The sequence below is a fragment of the Calidris pugnax genome, unplaced genomic scaffold (genome assembly GCF_001431845.1).
Source record: "Calidris pugnax isolate Ruff unplaced genomic scaffold, ASM143184v1 scaffold42, whole genome shotgun sequence".
Classification (NCBI taxonomy): domain Eukaryota; kingdom Metazoa; phylum Chordata; class Aves; order Charadriiformes; family Scolopacidae; genus Calidris; species Calidris pugnax.
In genome coordinates, this window is record NW_015090920.1 from 658,485 (window position 1) to 672,560 (window position 14,076).

At 47.8% G+C, this 14,076-nt stretch overlaps 1 protein-coding gene across 4 annotated transcripts in view; it reads right to left on the reverse strand.

The window, feature by feature from the left end:
- Positions 1-14,076, reverse strand: part of ARHGAP24 (Rho GTPase activating protein 24) — a 241,261-nt gene that overhangs the window by 88,096 nt on the left and 139,089 nt on the right. Inside the window, exon 1 of one of the 4 annotated variants that reach the window (XM_014950100.1) lies at positions 13,270-13,388. The exons of 1 other annotated variant lie outside the window; for it this stretch is intronic. The gene's annotated coding sequence lies outside the window, so the exon portion shown is untranslated. Of the gene's footprint in view, positions 1-12,702; positions 12,721-12,942; positions 13,053-13,269; positions 13,389-14,076 lie in introns of those variants that run through there. 2 more of the 4 variants (XM_014950101.1, XM_014950102.1) reach the window with 2 other exon arrangements.

The following is a 14,076-nucleotide window of genomic DNA, read 5'->3' on the forward strand; positions in this document are numbered from 1 at the left end:
CAGGCTGGATATTAGGAAAAATTTTTTCACTGAAAGGGTTCTCAGGCATTGGAATGGGCTGCCCAGGGAGGTGGTTGAGGCCCCATCCCTGGAGGTGTTCAAAAGACGGGTTGATGTAGTGCTGGGAGGTCTGGTTTAGTGATGATGCTCCTTGTTTGTTGTGTGGGTGTCTATTTTTGTCAGTTAGGTTGACGGTTGGACAAGATGATCTTTAAGGTCCCTTCCAACCTAGAAGATTCTGTGATTCTGTATCCACACAGCTCCCCACCGCTGGTCCGATGTCTCTTTTACTTCCATGAGGGCAGCTCAGCTCTGCTGCCTCCTCAGCCCCAGACAAAGGTTGCGGTTTCTACACGGAAGAGCCATTCCTCATTAACACACGTCCTGCCCGCAGCGGCGTGAAGCTGCTCCCTGCAACCCTCTGACCTGCCTCGGATGAGGCCACCAACCACCACAGGAGCAGCTTTCCCTTGGGGGCTGCTGTTTAAGGCTTTTAGAAAAAAAAAAAAAACACCACACTTTAGAAAATGCAGTTTTGATTTGCCGGTTGTGAAAGCAGCCTGCAAGGAGGAGCGATGAAGAGGAAGCAAGTGGGCTACTTAAATCCACAGTGTTAGGCAGGTCCAGACATACTCCCTGATTTCTTTTACGTGAGTATACAACAACCTTGTTCTCTGGATATTAAGTGCAAAAAAATGAATCTAAGGGGATTCTTTGGGTTCAGTCATGCAATTCAGATCAAAGCATGGTTTCAGCCGCACTAGAAGAATCTTCTGGGTGTTCTGAATATACACCCAGAATTAGCCAAAACATTGATCCAATACATCAATGAGTAAGTAGGGAGATGCTTAAGTAGATAAAATAGCTACAAAACCCAAAGGACCGTGTAACAAAAGGGATGAACAGATTTTGCAATGATGATAGGTGACACTGATCCTACAGATTGCAGAAAAGGAACATGCTTATAAGTATCTAAAGGATGGGGTGAAGGATGATGGTCTCTTCTCAGTGGTTCCCAGTGACAGGACGAGGGGCAACGGGCACAAGCTGGACCATGGGAAGTTCCACTCCAATCTGAGGAAGAACTTCTTTGGGGTGAGGGTGGCAGAGCCCTGGAAGAGGCTGCCCAGGGAGGGTGTGGAGTCCCCTTCTCTGGAGATCTTCAAGCCCCACCTGGATGCTCCTGAGTGATGTGCTCTGGGCAGCCCTGCTTTGGCAGGGGAGTTGGACTGGATGATCTCTAGAAGGTCCCTTCCAACTCTGACAATTCCATGATTCCATGCCTGTCACCTGTTTTTGCAACGCTTGCATCTCAGTACTGAAAACGCTCAGGTACCTACCACCAATAGTACGTTACATTTTCTAGTTTCAAAGCTACCATTTTATCCTCAAGTCTATCGCTTTTCCCCAAACTGGAAGCAGAGCACCAAAGAAAATTTTAAGCAGTGACATCTAGCATTTCCTCTTCCAGATCTGCTAATTAATCAGCTGTGCAGTACTGCATCTTCCCTGCTTGGGGCCAAGAAGCTCTTCCTGACCCAGACGGTGGCTGCCAAGTGACTTTAGTCATGGTAGTTAGAGAAAATCATAAGAGGGAAAGATTCTCTTCCCCACGTAGGTGCTCCACCACTGGGAATCCTACCATGAACTCTGGAGACAGGCTGTCAAAAATAAAGGTCAAGTCCACTCTGTCCTTCTCAGCCTTTTCCTGCCCGTTTAAGGGAATAAACTTATCCTAGTTCATAATAAGATACAGGAGAAACATTGGTTCCATCTGCCACCCAGCAGACAAAACACAGGCAGACAACAGGAAAAAGGGATAAGAAGCAGGAGGGTTTGTGGGGTGTTTGGGTTTGGTTTTTCCTCCTGGAGAAAGCAAGTTTTTCCAAGTTGGAAGAATTCTAACACTGAAGTCCCTGGCGAGTATTAGAAACTTCCAGCTGTCACCACCAAGGGAATTTCAAACTTTCTGGTATTTGCAAAATAGTCAGAACCTAGAATTATCTGAAAAATACCCAGGCCTGGTTCCCGTTACAAAGTGCTGAGAAGTTTTGAACACTGGAGCACAGCTGTGTGCTTACCTACAAGTACTGAGCATCCAACACTCACACACCACTGTGTCCCTAAAACATACTGCAAACCAATTAAAATATATACAAATCCAGAAAAAAATCCACAGATTTACAAATCACCAGGTAACTACGGATGCACAATCCTACAGCAAAGTTACTTCAGCTTTATCTGTTTAAGTTGCATTTAACCAATTGAATTACTTTCGCATTCCAAATTTAACAGCAATAACCACGGGAGAGAAGGCAAAGTGCCCTTAATGTGAAATCACAACTGCAATTTGTTGTAGAGAGCAACACCTACCCATCCTACGTCCCGTGTTTCAGCCTCTGAGCGGAGAGGCTGAAAGCTTCACCTTGCAGAATCTCCCCGTGCCCTGGGTGATACCCTGCCCCTCCAGCTTCCCTTCCATTTGGATGGCTGAGTTGGTCTGTTTGCTAATGAAATAATTCCTAGAATTCACATACCAGCGTCTGGGTCTGCCCTTCTTCATTTTGATGCTATTTTTGACTGTTTTTAAATGAGTATTGCCATCACCTGCTCTTGTTTCAGTTTATGTAAACTCACCCCGTGATCTCTCACAGCCCTTCTCTATCAGCCAACCCTGTATCAACTCCCCAATTAAAGTCTCAAGGCAAGAATTCAAAGCAATTTTAAAATAACTGCTGTTTCAAATCCGAACAACTATCCTGTGGCAGCAGAGTTCAAGGCCACAGGAATCTATTGCTATAATAAGCTTTCCCTGCTTTAATGACCCTCTCTGTGGGGGGAGCAGCCCCGCTCTCATGAGAGGGACATGCTTTTGTTACTGATCTCTCGAGCTGAAATAAAAATCATTTGTGCCTAAGACTTCCTTCTAGTGTCTCTGTAGAAAAAAAAAGGGGGTTGTTTTCCATGAAAAATAGGAGAGGAAGAAAATATGTGAGCTGCAACCATCAGAGCAATAATAATCTGGAGTCAACTCCTCATTGATTCTCATTTCACCTACAGCAGCCCATCCAGGTTTGCTGGTGCACAAACACATTTACCATTTTATCTACGAACCATGTGCTGGGGAAAAGAAAACAGCACAACCACTGCCAAGGACTTCAGCAAATGAAGAGTTTTGCCTTCCTTGCCCCAGCTGCTCTCGCAGACAAGAGCCTGTTTTGTACAAAGCCGGTGCTTCAGCTCCCAGTGAGGTGTTTCAGGGCACCAGCAGTGAGGACTGGACCCTGTGGCACCTCTGCTGCCCCCGGGCTCTGACACCAGCCCCAGCACAATTTTTCCCCTTTTCTCACAACAACAGAGCAGCTTGTGTTGTCCTCTTTTGACCTTGAATTGGGAAACCACATACCGCATCCAGGACATTCAAATGCAGAATAAAGCCTCAGAGTCCTTCCCAGATTATCCTCAGAGTCATTCTACCTTCAGCAAAAGTAAACGACCAGGTAACCTGGCATCCTGGGGGGCATCAGGAAGAGTGGGAGCAGCAGGTGGAGGGAGGTCATCCTGCCCCTCTGCTCTGCCCTGGGGAGGCCCCAGCTGGAGCACTGGGACCAGTTCTGGGCTCCCCAGTTCCAGAAGGACAGGGAACTGCTGGAGAGGGGACAGCAGAGGGCTACAAAGAGGATGAGGGGCCTGGAGCATCTCCCTTACGAGGAGAGGCTGAGGGACTTGGGTCTTTTGAGTCTGGAGAAGAGAAGGCTGAGGGGGGATCTGATCAATGCTTATAAATACTTCAAGGGAGGGTGTCAGGAGGATGGGGCCGGTCTTTTTTCAGTCGTGCCCAGTGACAGGACAAGAGGAAATGGGCACAAACTTGACTATAAGGAGTTCCACCTAAACATGAGGAGGAACTTCTTTACTTTGAGGGTGGCAGAGCCCCAGAAGAGGCTGCCCAGGGAGGTGGTGGAGTCTCCTTCTCTGGAGACATTCAAACCCACCTGGACACGTTCCTGTGGGACCTGCTCTGGGTGGCCCCACTTTGGCAGGGGGTTGGACTAGATGATCTCCAGAGGTCCCTTCCGACCCCATACCATTCTGAACTTGCCCTGGTTGAAGTTCATCAGGTTCCTCTCTGCCCAACTCTCCAGCCTGTCCAGGTCTCGCTGGATGGTGGCACAGCCTTCTGGTGTGTCAGCCACTATTCCCAATTTTGTGTTACCAGCTCTGTCCTCTCGCCCAGGTTGTTGATGAATATACTGAAGAAGACTGGACCCAGTACTGACCCCTGGGCAACACCACTAGTTACAGGCCTCCAACTGGACTCTGTGCTGCTGATCACAACCCTTGAGCTCTATCTTTCAGCCAGTTCTAAATACACCTCACTGTCCCCTCATCTAACCCACACTTCCTAAGCTTACCTATGAGGATGTTGCAGAACACAGTGTGAAAAGCCTTGCTGAAGTTGAGGTAGACAATATCCACTGCCCTCCCCTCATCTACCCAGCCAGTCATGCCATCATAGGCTATCAGATTGGTCAAACGTGATTTCCACTTGGTGAATCTGTGTTGACCACTCCCAATAATGTTCTTTTCCTCTAGGTGCTTAGTGATGACATCCAGAATGGGCTATCCCATCACCTTTCCAGGGATGGAGGTGAGGCTGGTTGGCCTGTAGTTTCCTGGGTCCCTCCTTCTTTCCCTGTTTGAAGACGAGGGTGACATTGGCTTGTCTATAGACATTTCTTCCTAAATACATTCCTAAATACATTCCTTCCACTCCTAAATATGTTCCTTCCAGTTCACCAAGTATCATGTGAATTTATTATCTCTCTGATTACTGTGTTGTCAAATGTCATTTAAGGTATGGTCGGAAAGCACATTGTAGTAATTTAAATTACATTTTTTTCCCTTTTTTATTTAAATCTAAACGGGATCTTTCTTTGACACACTTCAGATACGACCTTTGTACCTCTGCTGGGTCATTTTCTGGGTTTATGACATACTTTACATTCCTCTAAAACCCTTCACTGAGTGATCTTAAAGTCTTTACAAGGTTTAATTTTGTGGTATGTCTCTCCTGTGAGGTTGGTAAGTATTCTTAATTGTTTTTTGCAGACAGAGGAAAATGCAGCAGAGAAATTTCAAAGGAATTCACCAATGCTGGGCAGAAAGCTACGGAGGAGGCAGGAGCAGAGGCTGCAATTCGTGAACCCCCTTTGATGTGGACCATTTCTCTTTATTACATAAGGAGAGATGCCCAGGAAGGATGTAACCCAGCGTAGTGAGGAGAGATGTAGGTCAGGTCTCCTTTGTCAGTACGTCTTCTGCTTTTTGACCTGTAAGTTGCTGAAAGCAAGTCTTTTCAAAACTGGTTCAACAAGAAACAAGCAAACCCTGAAAGCCTCATTCCCCTCTAAAGAGCTATTTTTAGGAAGCTAAAGCAAAGAATACTCGGGGGGGGGGTGGTGTTTGTGCACAAAGTTTCTGTCTGGATGCCTTTAAGTTTTAATGCACTTCTCAGGCCATGGCCACTGAAGTCTGGTGAAAGGCCGGGACCAAGCAGAGTGGAGAGTGCTGATGGCACATCGCTGCTGCGGGGTGTGCTGCCACCAGGGAGGGATGGATCCTTCCTCAGGGCTACTGGTGCAAAGCTAAACAGTCCCAGCTCCTTCCATCCCTCTTCAGAAGATTTATAGAATCATAGAATAATAGAATCATCTGGGTCGGAAGGGACTTTCAAGGCCATCTAGTCCGACCCCCCCGCAGTCAGCAGGGACACCCCCAACTAAACCAAGTTGCCCAGGGCCTCATTGAGCCTCACCTTGAATATCTCCAGGGATGGGGCCTCAACCACCGCCCTGGGCAACCTGTTCCAGTGCTCCACCACCCTCATAGTAAAGAACTTATTCCTAATGTCTAATCTAAATCTGCTTTTCTCCAGTTTAAAGCCATTATCCCTTGTTCTGTCATTGACAGCCTTTGTAAACAGGCTCTCCCCAGCCTTCCTGTAGCTCCCTTCAGGTACTGGAAGGCTGCTATTAGGTCTCCCCGGAGCCTCCTCTTCTCCAGGCTGAACAACCCCAGCTCCCTCAGCCTGTCCTCGTAGCAGAGGTGCTCCATCCCCCTGATCATCCTTGTGGCCCTCCTCTGGACCCTCTCCATCAGGTCCATGTCCTTCTTATATTGAGGGCTCCAGACCTGCACACAATACTCCAGGTGAGGTCTCACCAGAGCAGAGTAAAGTGGCAGAATCCCCTCTCTGGACCTGCTGGCAATGCATCTTTTGATGCAGCCCAGGATGGGATTGGCCTTCTGGGCTGCAAGGGCCCACTGCCTGCTCATGTCCAGCTTCTCGTCCACCAGCACCCCCAAGTCCCCTTCCTCAGGGCTGCTTTCTAACACCTCATCCCCCAGTCTCTACTGATGCCAGGATTGTTCGAGCTCAGGTGCAGAACCCTGCACTTGCTCTTGGTGAACCTCATGAGGGGCCCACCTCTCCAGCCTGTCCAGGTCCTTCTGGATGACATCCCATCCCTCTGGTGTATCGACAACACCACACAGCTTGGTGTTGTCTGCAAACGCCAGGATTGTTCGAGCTCAGGTGCAGAACCCTGCACTTGCTCTTGGTGAACCTCATGAGGGGCCCACCTCTCCAGCCTGTCCAGGTCCTTCTGGATGACATCCCATCCCTCTGGTGTATCGACAACACCACACAGCTTGGTGTTGTCTGCAAACTTGCTGATGGTGCACTCCATCCCCATGTCTATATCGTTGATAAAAATGTTGAACAGTACTGGTCCCATTACAGACCTTTGAGGGACACCACTAGTCACTGCTCTCCATCTGGACTTTGAGCCATTGAGTACCACGCTCTGGATGCGACCATCCAGCCAATTCCTTATCCACTGAACAGTTCACCCATCGAATCCATATCTCTCCAATTTGGCGAGCAGGATGTCATGGGGGACCATGTCAAAGGCCTTACAGAAGTCCAGATAGATCACATCCAGAGGTCGTCCCTTATCTACTGATCTCCAGGTCATTCTCCAGGCCCTTCACCAGCTTCGTTGCCCTCCTCTGCACCCGCTCCAGCACCTCCATGTCTCTCTTGGATTGAGGTGCCCAAAACCGGACACGACACTCCAGGTGTGGCCTCACCAGTGCTGAGTACAGGGGCACAATCACCTCCCTACTTCTGCTGGCCACACTATTTCTAATCCAAGCCAGGATGCCATTGGCTTTCTTGGCCACCTGGGCACACGGCCGGCTCATATTCAGCCACTTGTCAATGAGAACCCCCAGGTCCTTTTCTGCCAGGCAGCTCCAGACACACTTCCCCAAGTTTGCCCAGCGAACAACATGCTCTTTTGGGGTACCCAAATCACTAATTTCTGCAGAAAAAGAATGCCCCTATAGCTTCCGCAGGCTGCAGAAAGGCAGCTGACACTGTGATTCAGCAGTGAGGTTGCTGGCACTGACTCGTCGCAGGGCTGGTTCTGAAAAAACTTTTGAGTTTTTTTTGTGGTCGATTGACCTCGTGTCGCTTCAGCGCCTCCTTCTAACGACTGCAGAACTTCCCACCACAGCACTTCTGATTCACTCACATGTGTCCAAAACTGCAACTGTACAGGCTTTTGCCAGTACAAACCAGAATGAAAAAAAAACTATTTGTGGATCTGAGAAAGAAAAGACGATGTAAGAGGGAAATACAACGATCAAGGCATAATCCAATTCCACGAGAATGAATTCTACTTTCAAACCTCCTCAAAATAAGTTTAAATGAAAAAAAATATTTCCTGAAGACACATTCCTCATTCAAAGCAGCCACAGCTCTGGTTCCGAGGGCCTAAATGAATATATTGCACACACCACTTTCAATAAGTATAGATTTTTTCAGTGTTATCTTTGACCATTTATTGCAGGCCGCAACTGCATGGCCATCTCTCCCATATTTTTAAGTCATTCTGGCCCTGTGTTTTACACCTTCAACCTGTCATTTCATTAGTTTTTATGTTAGGGGTGTGAAGTAACACAGACATCCAATGCCACCAACCCCCCTTTCCTTCCATACCGAAGCAAAGATCTCAATGGCAGGCTGTGGGAGGACATGAACAAACAAAACACAGCATCTCTTTCCCCTGGTGACACGGTACCATCAATCAGCTCTGCAGGTGGCACACGTTCAAAATCCACAGCCAAGCACAGTGGGTTTTTACTGTCAGAGGAAACATTTGGGGGTTTTGACCACCTAATATTGGAAACTTAGTACCTTCTCATTACAAATCCAGCTCATTTGCAGTGGGGATGTCCCACGGGGAGAATGAAGTGAGCCAAGCAAAGCCTGAAGCAGAGTGTAAACAAGGAAGCCAAAACAACTGCTGGATGTTGTCAGCTCTTCCACATGTTTTCAGGAAACACCCCTAAGTCACAGATAGATGAGCAATATCTGCATTATCCTGCATGGGAATGGTTCAAAGCTGCATCAGGGGAGGTTTAGACTGGACACTGGGAAGCATTTCTTTACTGAGAGAGGTGCTCAAACACTGGAAGAGGATTCCTAGAGAGGTGGTCAATTCCTCATCCCTGCCACTGTTTAAGAGGCATTTGGACAATGCCCTTAAGAATATGCTTTAACTTTTGGTCAGCCCTGAAGTGGTCAGGCATTTGATCATTGTAGTTTCCTTTCCAACTGAAATATTCTATTCTATCCTATTCCCAAGCATGTTTTTAATAGACATCCTTTACCACTTCTAGCTGCCTCACTTTTCTTTATTGCTAAATGTAAAATGCCAATTCAGGTTTTCATTGACATCTTTCCCATCCACAGAAGCTGGGCTTTTTCATTTTTGTGTACAAGTGAGGCCACCTCTTTACCCTGCAGAGACAAGCCTGGTCCTGGCCAAGCAGAGACCTGTCACAACAGATGAGAACTGCATTACTTTTTCACTGACAGTAAAATTCATGGCCATGTTTCTCAAGAGCACCATTCCCACAGCTGGGGTCAGGTTTTCACAAGGAGTTGGGAATCTATCTGCATACCTGGAAAAGGGGAAGGTTCTCAGAAGCATCATAGAGCAACATCTGTTACCACCTGAACGATCCCAATATTTTCCTGGTCATTTTGAAAGTCTGCTGTTAACTTTCACTCTTAAAATGTAATTTTCAGGAGAGCTGTTCCCAAGAGCAGGTTATAACTGCTCCTCTGCGAGCAGGAATGAACACTGGGAACTTGCAAGTTTTTACACTGTATGAGAGCACTTCATAGCTATGTCTTGGAAGAAGAGGGAGCTGCAGCCTATGGATAACGTTCAGGTTAAGCACTTCAGGAATCTGCGACAACCTGACATTCACAGACAGAATAGCCTATGACTTCATTTAATGATTTAAGGATTAGAATGAGTTTGGGTTTGTATCAGACTTGGCTTAAGAAGGGTGAGATGGATTCATTAGAAAATGAAGTTTAATAATCTACTTCTAGTTAAAATTAGCTAATGAAGTTCAGGGAAAAAAAACAAAAAACAACCACACAACAACACAAAACAACAAAAAACCCCAACCAGAAAGCAGTTTCAAGCAGGGCTGTGTAACAGCTCTGCATTGGCAGGACGGGAAAAGAGAATGAGCTTGAAAACCGCTCATCCTGACCAACAGCTCAGAAAGCAATATTTCTTTGAATCCACATTTAAATGGCAAACTCTGCCCAGACTCCACAGCTTGCTTTTGAGCTGCATCACTTAGATTTCTAGCCTGCAAGAGCTACCAGGTGCAGAGCTTACGAGGAACCCATCACTTTTTCATCCCAACTGGAACAATAAAGCCAGAAAGATACTGCATCTCCTTGAACTAAGAGTCCTGCCTCATCTCTGAGCCTGCACAGACATTAAAGCACGAGCAAAGCGTAATCCCGTTTTGGGAAGAGCAGGCAGAGGCAGTGGCAGGCCATCTCCAGAGCAGGGGAGGATACACCTCTGCAATATTGGTAAGAAACTTCAGAGTCAGGGTGCTATAATACACCCCAGGGTACCACCTTCTCTGGCTGGGCTCAGGACACAACAGGTGACCGGCATCTCACCCACTGACCTCATTAAAAGGCTTAAGGGTCTGGGGAAGAAAAGGAAGGGATTTAGCACATAGCACATGCTAACTCCATAACAGCCCTCAGGAACATGACAGCTACCGTCCTGCTACCTCTCCTATTGTGCAAGCTGCACTGCCAAAAACCAGCTGAAGCGCTGCTATTTTGGGCTGTCTTCAAGCAGGGTAGTTGACAATAACTGTAAGTAGTAGAGAGTAACTGTAGTATCTCAGAGGTAATGGAATTTGTCTTTTGCTTTGAGGGACGCGTGTCTTTCCAATACAGAGGGGTGGGTACAAGAATATCAGGAGCAGACAATTCAGTGAGTCACAGAGAGTGCCTCCTGTGCCAGGCTAATTCTAGCACATACCACTCATGAACTCTGTTGCCTACCTAAAGGGTAACAGGGCTGTACTGTGCACAAGTATCCCTTGTGTAAATACAAATATGGTACTAAGACACACAGGTGAGTATGGCCAGAGGCAGTCTGTTTGGGACCTGCCCACGAAACGCTCAGGAGGAAGAAGATGGGAAGATACAACACTGACCAAGAAACATCCAGTCAACCTTCCCAACAGTTTGGTAAAGTTCATGCATTTGCTCACCGTCAGCAAACATACAGCTTTCCTCTACACAGAGTGTCTCCCAGAGAAGTACTATTTGCCACGGCACTGAAACATCTCTCGTTGAAGTTTTAATGAAATCTCATCCACTTCTACTTTTTCCAGAAGAAAACCTAATTCATCCTAATTATTCAGAAAGTATAATGAGTTCTGTACCATGCAGGCTCAGCTCACTGAATTTAGCTCATGCAGTAACTGACTCTTCATTCCTCTTGCCTTTTTTTTGAGTAACCAGCATTGAGACCGGCAACTCAGCAATCAGTGTTGAAGACCGAGGATAAAAAAAACTAGACTGGCCAGAATGAATGAGAACAGAGCAGGGTATTTAAATTTTAATATTTGAATATTTTTTTTTAAACAAGCCCCAAAACATTCATTATCTAATCTCACGCGAACGTGACTGTTGATTAGCTAATTAGCAAACCTAAGCCAAAACATGCTGTAGCTGCTGTGCGTGCCCCGTCCGCGCTGTTGACATGCGAAGGCACACATCTAGCAGGGATGTGCTGAAAACTCGATTGTGAAACTGCCACTTCCCCTGTCTTCTCAAACGCACCTAAAGGCACTGCTGAGGCAGAGAAGGTGGCCCCTGCAGCGCAGAGAGCGGTGTGAAATGCACTGCATTTCAGCAGAACCCATTTCTGGTACACAGAAGAGGCTGCAGCAGCTCAGCATGCTGAAAGCTAGGCAGGATCTTTAAATACAGAGTTCATGGCAATTCAACAATTCCCCTTCCTCGCATTCTCCACCAAATAACTCAAAAGAGGCGGCCCATCATGCTATTTTAAGATGATGGGTAACGTACAAGTAGTTATTTTAAAACGCACGAGTGCAGCTAAACTGCATCAAGCCCTGACCCGAAGTCAAGGTCTGACTCTGAAGCAAGGAATTTGCAAACATTGCAACAACGGAGTTAAAACAAAAGGGTGAAAATGCAAGACAGCAAAGTACCAGCCGGCTACCCGAGGTATATTACAGATGGAAAAGTTTCCTCGCCTAAACCCAGCTGCTGCTCCAGCACCTCGTGAGAGCCGGGAGCTCCTGTGTAACCAGCAGGCTGACACCCTCCCTCCTAAAACAAAGCACACTTTAAGAAGCTGTTAGACACCATCCACCCTCGGGGAGCGGTGAGGAATCACAGAATCACAGAATCTTCTAGGTTGGAAGGAACCTTAAAGATCATCTTGTCCAACCGTCAACCTAACTGACAAAAATAGACACCCACACAACAAACAAGGAGCATCATCACTAAACCAGACCTCCCAGCACTACATCAACCCCTCTTTTGAACACCTCCAGGGATGGTGCCTCAACCACCTCCCTGGGCAGCCCATTCCAATGCCTGAGAACCCTTTCAGTGAAAAAATTTTTCCTAATATCCAGCCTGAACCTCCCCTGGGGCAACTTGAGGCCATTTCCTCTTGTCCTGTCGCCTGTGACTTGAGAGAAGAGACCGACCCCCACCTCTCTACACCATCCTTTCAGGGAGTTGTAGAGAGCGATAAGGTCTCCCCTCAGCCTCCTCTTCTCCAGGCTGAACACCCCCAGCTCCCTCAGCCTCTCCTCATAAGACTTATTTTCCAGACCCCTCACCATCTTTGTCGCCCTTCTCTGGACCCGCTCCAGCACCTCAATGTCTTTTTTATGGTAGGGGGCCCAAAACTGGACACAGTACTCAAGCCCGACAGCTCATCTCCCTGGCAGTATCACAGGGGGCTGTGACACAACAGGTACTGGCATCCCTCTAGGTGACAAACCCCAAGCTTCAAGCTCTCACCTGGCAGGAGCACGGGCTGGCAGGGCACCTCCGGCGTGATGGCCAGCCCTGCTGGGCCCACCACAGGCCGTGCCCGAGCTCCGGCTATCCGCTGGCTGCCGTGACTCCATCGCCCAGGAATGGCACCCACCTCGCCCTCCGGCCACGCTGCTCCCGGGCGGCCAGAGGAGACGTGCCAGGAGCAAACCCTAAACCTCCCTCCTGACCAGCTTCCTTCCTGTAGGACCAACCTGGAAGAAGCCCCCCCGGGCGGGACAGAGAGCGGTGAGGAGAGCGGGGCCGCGGGTGGCAGCAGGCAGGGAGAGCGTGTGGGCACAGGCAGGGCTGGCCGGCAAACCCTCCGCCCCCCGGCAGCCCCACATCAAACCCTCCCCGGCCAGCCGGCGGCCTCAAGGCAGGCTATTTTCTTTCACAAGTTAATACAGTTAGCAGAAAGGAACGGCTTGAGGTCTTTCTTACAGGCTACTCACCCCCCCGGCGCCGAAATGGCTGTGTTTCCTTAAAAGCGGAACGCTCGAAACAGAAACTCAGTTCTGTTTTGCTATTGTCACTCGCTAAGTTGCCCCCGAGATCCTCTAAAAATCCCACAAACGGCTAAAAAAAAAAAAATAAAAAATGACAAGAGACGATTTAGAAGCTGACGGTCAGGACAGGAATTTATGGAATGAAATCTCTAAGGGCAGGAACAGACAGAGCCAGCCAGCTAACGCTTTCCTGCCCTGTCTCTGACCAGCAAAATCATTTCGGGGGGGGGTGGGGGGGGGGCAGATTGAGGCTTCCAAGAAGATTTAAAATACCTGGCGGTGATGTGTGCCTCTCTGCATCAGCTGGGAGCCCGCGGCACAGCCGGCACGCTGCCGCCTCTCCTCCTCTGCCTCTGCCAGCAGACCCCTCGCGATCGCGGTGCTGCAGCTCCCCAGGCCTTACCATCAAGTGCCTTGTTGTAAGAGAACTAAAAATAGTGCTGAATTTTTTTTTTGCCGAAGCACTTGCTTGAGTGAACATAGTGCCAGTCAGACCACGCGTTAGGGAGTGCACAGACCTTTCCTATTAAATATAGCCCCGGTCCTCCTGGACATACGGCCATTGACTTCTTTTCAAAAGACATTTCTTCTCTGGTTTTTTCCTTCTTTTTTTTTTGAAGGACAGCACAAAATAAATCCTGTTTCTTACCACTAAAAGACCAAATGAGTGGAGTTGTTTTAAGAGTATCCTCAGGGAAAGAGTGAGTCACTTAAACTGCTTTTATGATAAAGGATCCCTGGAGGAAGTGCATCTCCAGAGCAGCCTCTGAGCTCTGCAGAGATCCATGTACCCCCCTGAAAAACAAAGTTTCACATTGTTGGGTTTTTTGGGCTTGTGGTTGGTTTTTTTTTTAGTTTTTTGAAGACCTGCTTCCACTGCAGAATTAGTGCTAGCGTGGGAAACAGAGCAGGATTTCATCCTGGCTAACACCTCAAGAGGATGATTAACAGAAGCATCTGTCCTGCAGGGCTGTTAATAAGGTCTGCCCATAAGGATGCTGCCTATGAAAGTTTATGGCATGAGTTGGCAAGTCCAGAAAAAAAAATATAAATAAATATATATCTCATAGGGAATTACTT